Genomic DNA, 13,112 nt, shown 5'->3' with positions numbered 1-13,112 from the left:
GTCTGTGCATGTGTGAGTGTGTGTGTGTGTGTGCGTGTGTGTGTGTGTGCGTGTGGCGTCCCTGTGAATGGCTGAATGGATGACGAATCGGTGTGTACAGAGTGAATACGAGATCGAGAGGAGATGAGGGAGAGAGAGTGGAGCGGAGATTAATCACCTGACAAGTGGATGGAGTGTCCATTTGTGCCTCGGGGACAGGCTGCAGATAGGATGTGACATTCAGGAGCACTTAGGAGGACATAGAAGTGCTCGCCGTTCCCTCTCACACACACACACGGGGACGCACATGAAGCGTTAGCTTAGTGTTAGCAGACAAACACATGTACGTTCAGGGGGGAGATTCTGTTGCTGTGAAGTGTACGGGTAAAAGGCTGTGACACATTCGATAAAGTCCCAGACTGAGTAGGCTATGATACTTAGATGTATTATCAGACACAAGGGAAAAAACACTTGTTGGTCCATGTGTGAAAGCTGGAATAGTTTCAGTGTTTGGTAAACTGTGATGCCTGACGGCTAAACAACCAAAGAGACGGCTCTACTGTCACGAGCCATGTGCAGATCGCAGTGCGTCCTGCACTTTAGATAAGTTCACGACCAAGTTTGCCTGATAATACATAAAATATCATACATTCCATCAAAGGTATCCTCATACAACGGTCTATATGATAGCTTACGAAAAGTTACTCCTCATTTTTCCTGCGTTTTCCTACAAAACATATCAACACGTATATCAATTTCTGTTCAATTCAAGCTTACAGTTTTCTTAAAAGAAACAGGGAACTACTTAGTTAGGTTTAGAGAACACAACTATTTAGTTAGTTTTCAGAATAGATCGTCGCTGGGTTAAAATTACTATGAAAGTGCCGTCGCTTATGCATGCAAGTAATGGGACAAATAAATCAACATCGACATCTCGTTTCACATGGGGGAGGAACAGCGGTCTCCTGGCTGAACGAGTGCTGTTTGTTTGTTGTAAATTAGTTTATGGACTTTGATCTCATCGGATTTTATTCCTCATCACAATGATCCATACAATAACCATCTACAGTTAAATGACACCATACTGCAATAACTAAATGGAAATGCAGCTAAGAAGGCGGACTGGTTTTTTTGCATGTCACTATTTAGTATTTCGGAAATGATTCATAAAGTTTCATTCATCTAGATTGGACTGTTTAACATGATAAAATAAGTCTGAGATTAAACCAGTTGCCTTTTCTTCATATTGCTCCATAAACGTGGTCCTGATAATGATGATCCGCAAATAAATGTTTTGTGTTGCTCGCGACAGCCACACACGTCTACCTGCGTTGTAAATAACAGTGAGACTCTTAAGACGCAGACGATGGACGAAGACACTGTGAGAGGGCTGCCAGGGACAGACCACCCTGAGGGAGTTATTCGTTAAAGAGAGCAGTATTATTTCATCTATGATTTTTCATGGAAATGTGCAGAACGTTTAAATTATTTTCAATGTGTGCGGCTTCAACCCGCCTGTTGTTTTGCAGAACAACCTGTGATGAATAAACCATTTAAAGACACAATCACAGAGGTTTCTGCTTCCTTCAGACAGCTGACACCAGAATAAAGGAGAGGCATATAAACTGTTGAGAATCACTCACTTGATTACTCTCCTGTCAGCATCGTATGTCAGCTGGTTGAAGAACAATGAATAACTGAATGTGGAATCAAAGTTGAAAGACAAATGAATAAAGGGTTTCTGTGATTTCAGAGTGGTTTGTGTGGATGTGCCTTTAGCAAATATAGTGACCAAAACATCCTGGAACAGCTGAGCTGTCGACCTGCTCCGATTATTCTTTGAGATATGACTTGAAGACACAACAAGCTATATCATTTTCTGCCTGAGGCCGGCCTCTGCAATTTGTTCTTCAGGAGCTAAAGAGAATCTCAGAGAGAGATGTATTCCAAAAACAAAAAGGACGTTGTGGAGGACACTCTTCACACATGCTTTCTTAACTTGAACATGAGATCAGCTGAAAAACACAGTTTTTGAATGGGAAATCCCACTGCTGTTCACTTTTTTGGCCCCATTGTGTCTCACATGTGGATATATGTCAGGGTGTTTTGCAGGGGGGGGGGGGGTGCAAGTGACTTTTTTTCGTCCCAATGTGCGCGCACACGCCGGCATCGGAGCTCTGCGGCGCGCGAGACGGAGCTCGGAGTCGTGTTAACGCGACACTAGAGACAGAATGACATGCTGCTGGAGAGACGACCAACAACAGACGGATTGGAAGCTCATTCTGCGCATGTGTTAAATGCGTTTTAAAAAATTAACTAATTAATCCTGTAATTTAATCATTTTCACAGCACTAATATATATATGTATGTATTTATATATATGTATATATATGTATATATATAGTATAAGTATATGTATATATATATATATATAATGTTTGGTTCCACCGCTTCTTTATATTATCAATGTCAATATCTCTGCCCGCAAGAGTCAGGAAACACAGCAATGCTAGAAAGAGTTCACACAGAACGCTCCCTGCTGCAAATCAGAATCAGTTTTTATTGGCCAAGTAAGTTTGCACAAACAAGGAATTTGACTAGGTAAAGTGTCTCTCAGTGCTTACACAAAATATACATTACAACACAATACAATACAGAACAAACTAAACAAAACAGTGCAGTACAGAACAAACAGTGCAACGGTCTAAGAAGCAATGCTTTAAAGTGGTGTCGAGTCTTCGGTGTCATAAGAAATGAAAACACGGTGGGAATCTCTCGTACAATCAGAATGACGCTTTTACACACACAAACACACACACACACACACACACAGTGAGAGTTGAATGAACAGGGAGAAGTGCCATATATGAGCCCGTGCAGGAAACACCTTCATAAAGCGCTTCACGAGGATGTTTGAGTTGGACACAGTTCAGGGCAGGATGTTGGTTCAGAGTCACCAGGGTCTGCATGGACCTCTTTGCTGCTCTTACTCCAACTTGTATTTCACCAACCAAACGTAGCGTGACCCCACTGTGAGTGAACGCACTGATGTCAAATCTTCAAGGCTCGATTCAATTTGTGTATGAAATCTGTGACAAACTGTTATTAATATCTCAGAATCTTGAAAATAAAATCCACAGTACCAGGGTCGACCCTGCCCCTTCTGTTCATGAGTTCATCTTAGTAAGAAGCGGTCAGCGGAGAAGATCTTTTGTAAATCCAATGCTTGGTCTGCACTCACATGGTTAGTAGTACTAATTAAAGTTGTTTTTAATTTAAATAGCTCCAAAGTAATGAAGTAGTTATATTCCTGGTGCTGGTTGTGTTTTGGGCGTCTGGGGAGATAGTGAAGCCGCCATGTGTAGTGGGAGGCTCAACAAACATTCCAAATAAACCAGTCAAATAAACCAGTCAAAAATACCAGTCAAAAATACCAGTCAAATAAAGAAAGGATAATTTGTTATTGTTAACAGATGTTATGTGATGATTGGTGCTTCGTCTCTACAGAGACATTTGTAATTGAGGGCTGTCTGCCCCGATCAGCAACAAGATAAACCCCCCCTGGAGTCCAGACCTGGTGGTGGTACTGATGATGATGATGATGATGATGATGATGATGATGATGACGCTGATGTGGTGTCCTGGTTCCAGTTTGTCCACAGCTGCACTGACTGCCACCTGCTGCCCCACCTGAAGACTAAAGGGGCGTCAGGGCTATCTGCAGATCGGGGAATTTAATATCTTTCTAACAGCAAGATTGTTTGTGCAGTTTTTCCACACACTGTAATTTCCCCCAGAAGGCTCTTTAAAGATAATACCGTTCTTCAATGATGATAATTAAGTGGTCCGAGGGACATGCTCGGACACTTCAGGAAGAATTATCTACACAGATGCAACAACTGGTTGCCCAAATGAATAATTTTGAGGGACATGCTCGGACACTCCATGTTATGAGCTGCTCATCCGTGATGTTCAAAGGTGAGAAAACAAGTTTTTAAAAATGTGTATATGTTTCCAACAGATTACAGATTACTCCAGAGAGAAATTACTGGTGCTTTTGGCACGTTAAATTCACCCCTGTTCCATTGTGTTCTCCGTTTCCAAAAATAAGTTTAATAGAAGATTTATTTATGTCTGTGGTTGGAAGTTGTATGAATGTGAACTGCCTCTGGGAACCTGCCAACCTGCCAGAGGACTTCAGTGAGTCTCCGGTCTCAGCACTGCTGGAGAAAGGCATAAAGCACAGCTCTAGTTTCACATGAGCTGCGGCGCAGGAAGAGGAAACAGATGCATGCTGGTATATCGTCCCAACGGAGAATCATCTTTACCAAATCCATAGGTGGAGCAGCGCAGTCAATGACTCATAGAGAGAATGTTATGGCCGCAGACAAAAGCTTCTATTTTAGGCGCATTGCTCTGAGACAAATATCTCCGTTTCCAATCCACGCAAAGTGTTGTTTCTCACTGCGGCCCGGCAGCGGCATTGATGAACATCCCAAGAAACACTGGGGAAAGTTAAGAGGCAAGTCTCTCCTCGATCCACTGATGGTGACGATGACGACGACGAGTTAATCAAGAATTGTGTGGCTGGTGATTAAGTGTCCACCTGGCAGTGCTCTCACACACAAACACCAAACACACACACACACACACACACTGTTTTCCTACAGTGCAGAGATCAGAGCAGCATAACTCACATGGCTGCACCTCACCTTCATCCTCCCAACTAAAGAGTGAGATAACAGTCATCATCATACTCCTCGGGGGGGTATTTCTATCCTGCTTCTTTTATCTTCCTCTGCTGTCAATTAAGTAGTAGTTGATGTCCTGTACAGCTTGAGGTGCAGGCAGGGGGAGAAAAACCAGAACCTACTTAACACCGCCTCTCCTCTCCATCGCGCTCGTGTTCATAGATCACAAAAGCAGATCAGATCAGAACGGGAGATCAAAAAGCTGGTTTGACGCGGCACAACCAAGTGCTGAAGTGCCTTGCAGCTATGCTGGAGACCAGACGAACGACCATCAATGGCCTACCTCCATCATCCCGTCCTACATCTGCAAGAGGTTTCATCTGTGAAGGTGCAAAGCCAACCAAGACCAAGGCCAATACAACATCAGACCTCGGTCAGCTGGGAGCAGCGCGAGACTGGAGGCTCGTGGTGGATCTGAGTCCAAGGCTCTACTTTCCACCAGAGATCGCCACAACGAACCTCAGACCAGACCTCGTGCTCTGGTCCTCCTCAACGAAGAAGGTGTACATCGTATAGCTGACTGTACCCTGGGAGGACGCTGTAGAGGAGGCCTACGAAAGAAAGAGCCTCCTTCCATTCAATATGGTCAAATATTAACCCTCTCCTATTAATTTTCCCACCTTTTATTAATTCAATGTTTAACCACCCCCTTAACCTTTTATTACCTTTATATATTTTTATTTTTTTTTTAAATAATTTGACGCTAAAAATTAAAAAAAAAAAAAATTATTAATATTATTATTTTGTTTTAAGTGTGAGGCACTTTATGTTTTGTTTTTTGTTGAGAACCGAAGAATTATTACATTGCATGGGGGGTCAAATCATTAAGGCGGCAGGAGGGTTACATATTGAATCGGGTCAAATTGACCCTAAGGCAACACAAGGGTTAAGTACGCTGAGCTGGCAGCTGATGCTGAGCAACGTGGCTGGAAAGCCAAAGTTTGCCCAGTGGAAGTCGGCTGCAGAGGCTTTGTTGGTAAGACAACTACCAGGCTGCTTAGGGATTTGGGAATTCGAGGCCAAGCCCAACGCCAAGCCATCAAAGCCCTCTCAAGCGCTGCTGAGTGGGCAAGCCGGTGGCTGTGGGTGAAGAGGAGAGACGCCACCTGGGCCCCAAAATAGCATCTGTGGCGCAGAAGGGTTGAAGCAGAGGGGGGCACATCTGGGATGCCAGGTGTTGCCGATGAGCCCTCTGGAGGTGTTGTGGGCCTATCATCGAAACACCGGAGATGGAGGGTGCCCACCTGATGACTCCAATGAGGCTTTTAACCCTTTTGTCCCACAGACAGCACCATGACCCTTACCCGGAAACACCTTGCATGTCTGCGTCAACCCACTTTACATCTCAGGAGTGCAAATCAATCAGGGATTGTAAGACCTAGTCCTAAAACAGAACCAATGTATGAGATCCCTTACAGGCTGATTTAATGATGACATCCTCAGAGCCAACCAGAGGTCTTTATTCAACTCGTCGTGGTGGGGGCTGCTGGGTAGTCAAAAGGGAGGAACCCCGGGCAGAGTTACTCCTTTCTCCTCTCTCTCAAAAGATGCAGTAATTGAATTGTAGCGCAACTGATACTTTTGAGTTAGCCCCCCCCCCCCCCCCAAGCATCTCTGCATCTCTTCAAAAGACACCAGCCACAGAATTTGTCTCGTTTTGTCTCTTGACTTTGAAAGCAGATGCTAATAAGAAATGGATGAATAGCATCATGTTAAAATTTTAAATGAAGTGAATAAATTATGTGGAAAAAAAATCTGTTAATCAGCACGTTTGCTCATTAGAGGAAAACAACTTATGTTTGGCATTCCAACAAGCCGCAGAGCGTTATTTGGTCCACAAAGAGGCTCAATCCAGAGTTGATGTTTGATATTTTTACATCAAAAACCCACAACCCTGCAGGAGAGAGAGAGAGAGCTGAGAAGATGAAGATGAAGATGAAGAAGGGAGAAGCACTCTGCTGTTTCAAAGGGAAAAATAAATACTGTACTCTCTCATGTCGGCATAACAGCACTACAGCCTAGAACTACGGCTCACTTTTTTTTTTGCAGATGAACAAAATATATAACTTTTATGAGAATAAAAGGCATCAGTCCATCTACTCAAACTGCCACCAACAAGAAAAACATCTTATTTGAAAGGCTCATGGAAACGTTTACGTTTACATTGTGCACATTATACAAAAAGTAAAACTCCCAGAAAGAAAGTTATTTCCCAAAGATTGGTTCTCTTTTTGAGAGACTTTAGCGAGTTGTCTTCTCGTCCAAATGTGTTCGTGGAAAGACTTTTCAGTGAGCTAATATTCTTCAGTCTAAATACTTCACAGCATGCAGGAGAATCCTTCACTGCAGCAGACTTATGATTGCCACCTCAAAGTGATGTGCGTTGTACTTCTAAGTCATTTACATGTACCTCATTATTGTGCCGCAGTACCATATTCACTTGTTACACCTAATTGTTTAAAGCAGTGGAGCACAACGTAAACCGCAATAACAGCAGCTACAATTCCATCGCATGACTGGACAGTCTCTTGGAGCAGTGCATGCTGGGAGGCTTCCCATACACACCGGCACCAAGTCTGGACTGTGTGTGGTCATAACGGCTTTCATTTTGCCGCTGCAAATGACTGGAACTCACAAAACACGCTCAAGTCACCAGCTCTCACCTCTTTCAACATGTTCAAACTAAAGCTGCAACAAGTCATAGTGACTGCTGGACTTGCAGACCAGGCCTTACTTCTCTCTCTCTCTCTTCCATTTTTACAAAGAACATCCAGTAATCCGCCTTTTTTATTTTATTGCTTATTTTGGTACATAGTGTTGATTCCTTTACCCATGTTGTCTTTAGCCATTTTCTCATGTGTTTGTCATCCTGTATTGTATCTCTGCTGTTTGTGTCACTACTGCCTCTTGGCCAGGTCATCATTGTAAATGAGAATTGGTTCTAAATTGATTTTACCTGATTAAATAAAGTTCATATATATATATATATATATGAACTCCCGCCTCTATGGTTTCATCCCTCGGAGATGGAGCGGTGCGCTCTTCGTGCTGGTAAATAAATAAGTCAAGACGCTTCTTTCCCCCCACAAATCAAGAGGAAAGCGGATCTCCTCGGTGGCTAATAAACAAAGTGTGTTACAAGGTCTGGATCGCAGTTGCATCAGTCTGATGAAGTATCAGAAGAAGCATCTGTGGCATGTTAAGCAGCACAGAGGCCCCAATGGAGGCTCCGGGGGAATGATGAACGGATGATGTAACTGGACAACAACGTGCCGCCGAGCCGCCTCATCCAACGCGATGACAGTTCATCATCACGCAGCGGGTCGCTAATTACGAACGGCTTTGTCATTTCGCCGTCTTGATGCCTCGCTGGGCCAACACTGACGGATGACTCGGGAGTTCAGCGTGTGTTCGACCATTAATTCTGCTTTCTGTAATGAGCACATGTGAACAATAATATGAATCTAAAAGCAGGATTACATTCGCAAAGGGGATCTTCAGCAATGGGAGTTGTTGCAGGAATAATGGTCAGTGTTTTTATTAAAGTCATTACTCACTGGCGTACTGTTATTCTCCTGGCCTTGGAAGGACACACAAGCACAAACAGACTTGCAATGGCACCACATCTAGATTTTAATCTGAGATGTTACACTGATGTACAAATTGACTTGCATCCAAATGAGTGTATTATGCGTCTGCTTTTAGCCGAGTCCTGCTGCGGCGGCCCGTATTCGTCTCTTCTTTTCATTCAGCGCTCTCTGTGAAGCTGCACATTAGCACAGCAGCAACGCCTTAACAGTTGCAGAGCAGGAAATTAACTTTTTATCGCAGAATATTTCCCCCCACGCCCTTCTGCCCTCAGCTGCTTTTACTGAGAAATAATGGGCGCTTGAATCAGCTTGAATCGACTTGAAGGGCACTTGGAGACACGCACAGAGCTTCGCTAAAGCAGTTTCCATGAGAGAAAAACAACGCGTATATTCGGCCTGTGATTCAGATCTGCTTCAAAATGGTGATCTTCTTGGTGGTACACGATTGCACGAAGTTTAATGAAAATCAGACCAGTCGTGTTTCTACTCATAATCCTGCTGACAAACTGCACCAACACAAAAACCTCCATAGCGAAGGTGACCAATAGCGTTTGATCATTATGGTACCTGCTGTTGTACATTTTGTTAAACTGTGTGCACGGCATAAAGACTTCTTCAAACTGCATAGTTTCAGTGACTCTTTTCCTCTACTAGTGTACAGTCAGAGAATCTGATCAGATGCTGTGAATCCCTCCTCAATTTGTGTCCCAACAGACGGCAAATACATTTTTTGGTCTGACGTGTCTAAACTGTCTTAAAAACATGTACGAGTGATTTCAAAGCAGAAATGCAGAGACATCCTTCTTTATATAACACTGAACACGTCTACACATTCAGGACTATTTTCTCCTCTGAAGCTGCACAACTCGTTCCGGGATTCCGCGGAGAAGTTGTGTTTGGGAGCTTGGCGGGATCCCAGGAGCTTTGTGTTTTGATGTTGCAGGATTTGTGAGAAGCGGTAAAGTGGAGCAGTGAAAAAGTTAAACAAATTTTTTTTTTTTACTATATCCGGACGCAGTGTATGGGGTCAGATCAGTCTCAATAATTGCAAATGCACACAGAGAGACTCACAAATGCAAACACGAAGATTGACAAATACAATACAATACACAAATACATTGCAATGCACAAGTAAATTACGATTTATATAAATGTAAAAGAAAAATCACAAATATATTCATGCATTTCTATGTGGATTTGTCTATTTGTTTGTGGATTTATATTTATTTATTTGTGAATTTGTGCATTTGCAATTATTGAGACTGATCTGACCCCATAGCAGTGAGGTATCTCAAAAATATAGTTGTCTGCATCACGCTAGTCTCTTCGACTAGCATCTTGTTCCTGTATTTACCGAAAATACCGTACATTTTCCATTACCACTAAGCTCTTGTACCTGCAGCCCCTGTCCTTAGACTACTGATGGAGGCCTCACCAGGCCATAGCCGGCTCCGGAGCATCGAGCCAAGTGAGCCATCATTTATGGAAAAAAATTGAGAATGGCCCGCTGTTAAATCAATACATAAACTACCTGCAGGATCCACAGTGAAGGCAGTGGAAGTGACAGACCGCTTAACAGATGGCCGGTGGCCTCCCGCAGCCCGCTGACTCAGCCGTTTCTCTGTGACGGAGACAGCGCTCAGTTATGCTGTCCGTCTCCCCTTATCCCCTCCACCCACCCCCACCCTTTTATCCCCCCTCTCCAACCAGCCAAGACAGCTCGCCATGTCTACCTGGGAACTGCTGATCATAGGCTCTAAATAAAGTCTATAAGACTTTAATTTATAAGAGAGATAAAAGCTCTCAGTGTCGACATGTGCTGCTGCCGGGAGTTCAGCCAATATTTGAATAAACCTTTGCCTCACTTTCATGACCATCGGTGGCTCTCGTTAAGGCGAGTTTTTGGCTGTGAGATATCGTAATAAAAAAACAGCAGAAAATGATCCCACGTTGCACTGTGCCACCCATCCATCAAGGCTGATGAGCTCATAAATCCTTCTCCTTCCCGGCCGGACTGATTTCGTCTCTACTCCACCTAGATGGGTTTTGAAATGCATATCAGTGTGTTCCCTTCTGTCTCCTCCTTTTCTTCCTCGTGGTCCTCGTCCTCATCTCTCCCTATGCCACCTGTTCTATCCATCATCTGGACAGCTGCTCCTATGCACTTTCAATTCCTCTCCCGTGCGCTGCGTTTGACCTTATGACCCCGCCCCCTCCATCCTCCCCTCCGCCGGTCGAAAAAAAACCTTCCAACCAAGAATTTGTGACAAAATCGGCAGACTGGATTGCCTCGAGTCGGACACATCCTTCCTCAAGGCGGTAAGGCGGTTCCCAGAATTGCCCATTTTTTAATCAGTCGGGGAGGCCGAAGCTCAGGTGTCACAGTCATCAGTGAAGGATTGGTTGGTCTGCCTCCACTTCCCATGTGTCCTTGAGCAAGACGGGTGACCCCCATAATGCTCCCGTTCTGTGGGTCTGTTTTTAACGAATAGGTTCTCGATGGGGAAAAAACGAGACGGGGCCTCTCCACTGCCATCAATCATGTGTAACTGAGTTTAAAGGACCCTGCTTGACTGTGCTTCCCATTCCAATGTGTAACTCAAGTGTAGTATAAGTGTGTATTAGTGGCGTGTTGTCCGATATCTGGCTGTGGATCGTGTCTGTGTAGTGATGTTGCTGTGCACCAATAACAAGTTCCAGCCTCGTAAAGCCAATCGAATGGACGACAGCCGTCACTGCCAACACGCTCTCCAAAGCCTTGGAACTTGAGTTATTTCCCTCCGGGGAGTCATGCTTTATAAAGTTCTTCAAGACAGCACTACACTTGGAACTTTCCTGTTAATAGACAAGTAAAGCTGATTTGAGAGCGATGTGGGTTTTTTTTTTAAAAAGGAGGTTAAAAGAAAAAAGAAGAGCTTTGTGACACAGTGGCCGACTCTGCAGTGTCGGATGTCAGAGCAACCTCAAAGGCATCATCATGGAGAGCTGTGAGAACAGTCCCTGCTTGTGTCTGTATCCCCACGTAATAACGTCATCTCCTCAAACTAGAATTACCGCCTTACCGTTGTATGCCAACCAGTCACATTACAAAGTGTCATTTAGTAATTAACATATGATTACTTATGGCCAAAAGAAGGCTACTGTGAGAGTCACAGTGACCTTTGACCACTAAAAGTGGTAAACTCTCTTTATGGTGAATTCAATTGTGTGTCAAAAACCAGTCGCTACTTGGATGGTTAAAAAAAAACTACGGGAAAACTTTCAAAAAGGATGAGCAGTTATGTATATAGTTGGCACCATTTTTAATTAGCGGTGTAATAAATGCAGAGCCGCTACTATCGTCCTTTGAGTGGCTGACATATCAGCTCACCGTCAAAACGCTCTAGCCCATTCCAACAGTTATTGTAGTCAAATTGCGTTACGTAGCCATAAACATGCTGGAGGTTTAGGATGGTTTATAGTTCTAACAGGAGAAAATGCAAATTGTGGCTTGTGAGGTAGTAAAAAACAGAATCAGGATGCCATCCGAATGGCCCATTCATTCTCAAATCTATCAGAAGAAAATGCTCCTCTGAATACACACGGCCGGCCATTAATTCCGTCATCAGTCAGACGGCGGCCTTGAAATACGCATGCACAGTATGATGATAAATCAGCGGGACTTGCTGTCAAAAGGACCCAACATCCATCTCTTCTCCCGCTCCACACTGAAGTTATTTTGTTGTTGTTGCAATGAGTCTATGTATGTACCTGCTATGAGTGAAAGTGAACAGGCAACCAAACACAAAACACTTTGAACTCCATGAGGCCGCGGCCCGAGCAGGCGATCGTCTCCCCGAGGGAACGGCGACTGTTTCTACGCTTCGCCACCGGCGGAGGGGTGATGTGTAGCTCGGCTCTAAACCAGCCACAGGAGAAGGATGGGAGTAAAACACGACTCTTGACCTCCTCCCCCCGCTTTCCTCTCATATGCGCTGCGCCCTCTGCTCCTTTCTCCCCCGCTCTCTGTTCACGGGCAAGTGTGCGGACAACAAGCGGCCGTGCCAAAGGTCAGCGGAGAGCCGAGTGGGCAAATGGACTGGAGGCGGTGGACGCCGCGCTACAGGTGGAATTATTTTTTTCCATATCAAGTGAAAGGAAGCTCAGTTCATCACTGAGTGCGATGATGGAGGCTGCTTTGTGCTTGAGCATGGGGGCGGTTTGCTAGTTATTCGAGTGGATTTCGGCCTTGATAATGCATTTATAATGTGGTGCTTTTAGAGGGAAGGACTTTTATTAAATCAACTCATTGGGTCTACTTCTTTCTCTTCTGTTCTAATGCCACTATACACTGTAAGAAAAAAACCCGTAAAAAGAAGGTCAAATGAGTGGCAGCTACGGCTGCCAAACAAAAACCGTAAATTTAAGGTAAAATACCTTACTTCAAATAAAGGACGAAAACCATAAATTTACAGTAATTTTCATTAAAGATTTTGCAGTGAAATACTGTTTTTTTACAGATTTTTCCTGTAATATTACAATCAAACACCTTAATTAAAGTGATATTTCTATAGGTTCTGCAGTGAAATACTGTTATTTTACAGATTTTTCCTTTATTATTACAGTCAAATACCTTCAATAAAGTGATATTTCTAAAGATTCTGCAGTGAAATACTGTAATTTTACAGATTTTGCCTCTATTATTACAGTCAAATACCTTCAATAAAGTCATATTTCTAAAGCTTCTGCAGTGAAATACTGTAATTTTACAGATTTTGAATGTATTATTACAATCAAACACCTTCAATAAAGT

The 13,112-nt window shown here is 43.6% G+C and overlaps 1 protein-coding gene across 1 annotated transcript in view; it reads right to left on the bottom strand.

The window, feature by feature from the left end:
- Positions 1-13,112, bottom strand: part of LOC130190775 (LHFPL tetraspan subfamily member 7 protein) — a 112,260-nt gene that overhangs the window by 79,445 nt on the left and 19,703 nt on the right. The window lies entirely within an intron of this gene.

The sequence above is a fragment of the Pseudoliparis swirei genome, chromosome 3, assembly GCF_029220125.1.
Source record: "Pseudoliparis swirei isolate HS2019 ecotype Mariana Trench chromosome 3, NWPU_hadal_v1, whole genome shotgun sequence".
In the NCBI taxonomy this organism is placed as follows: domain Eukaryota; kingdom Metazoa; phylum Chordata; class Actinopteri; order Perciformes; family Liparidae; genus Pseudoliparis; species Pseudoliparis swirei.
The sequence above is the reverse complement of the archived record's forward strand: the minus strand, read 5'-3'. Positions and strand labels throughout refer to the sequence as shown.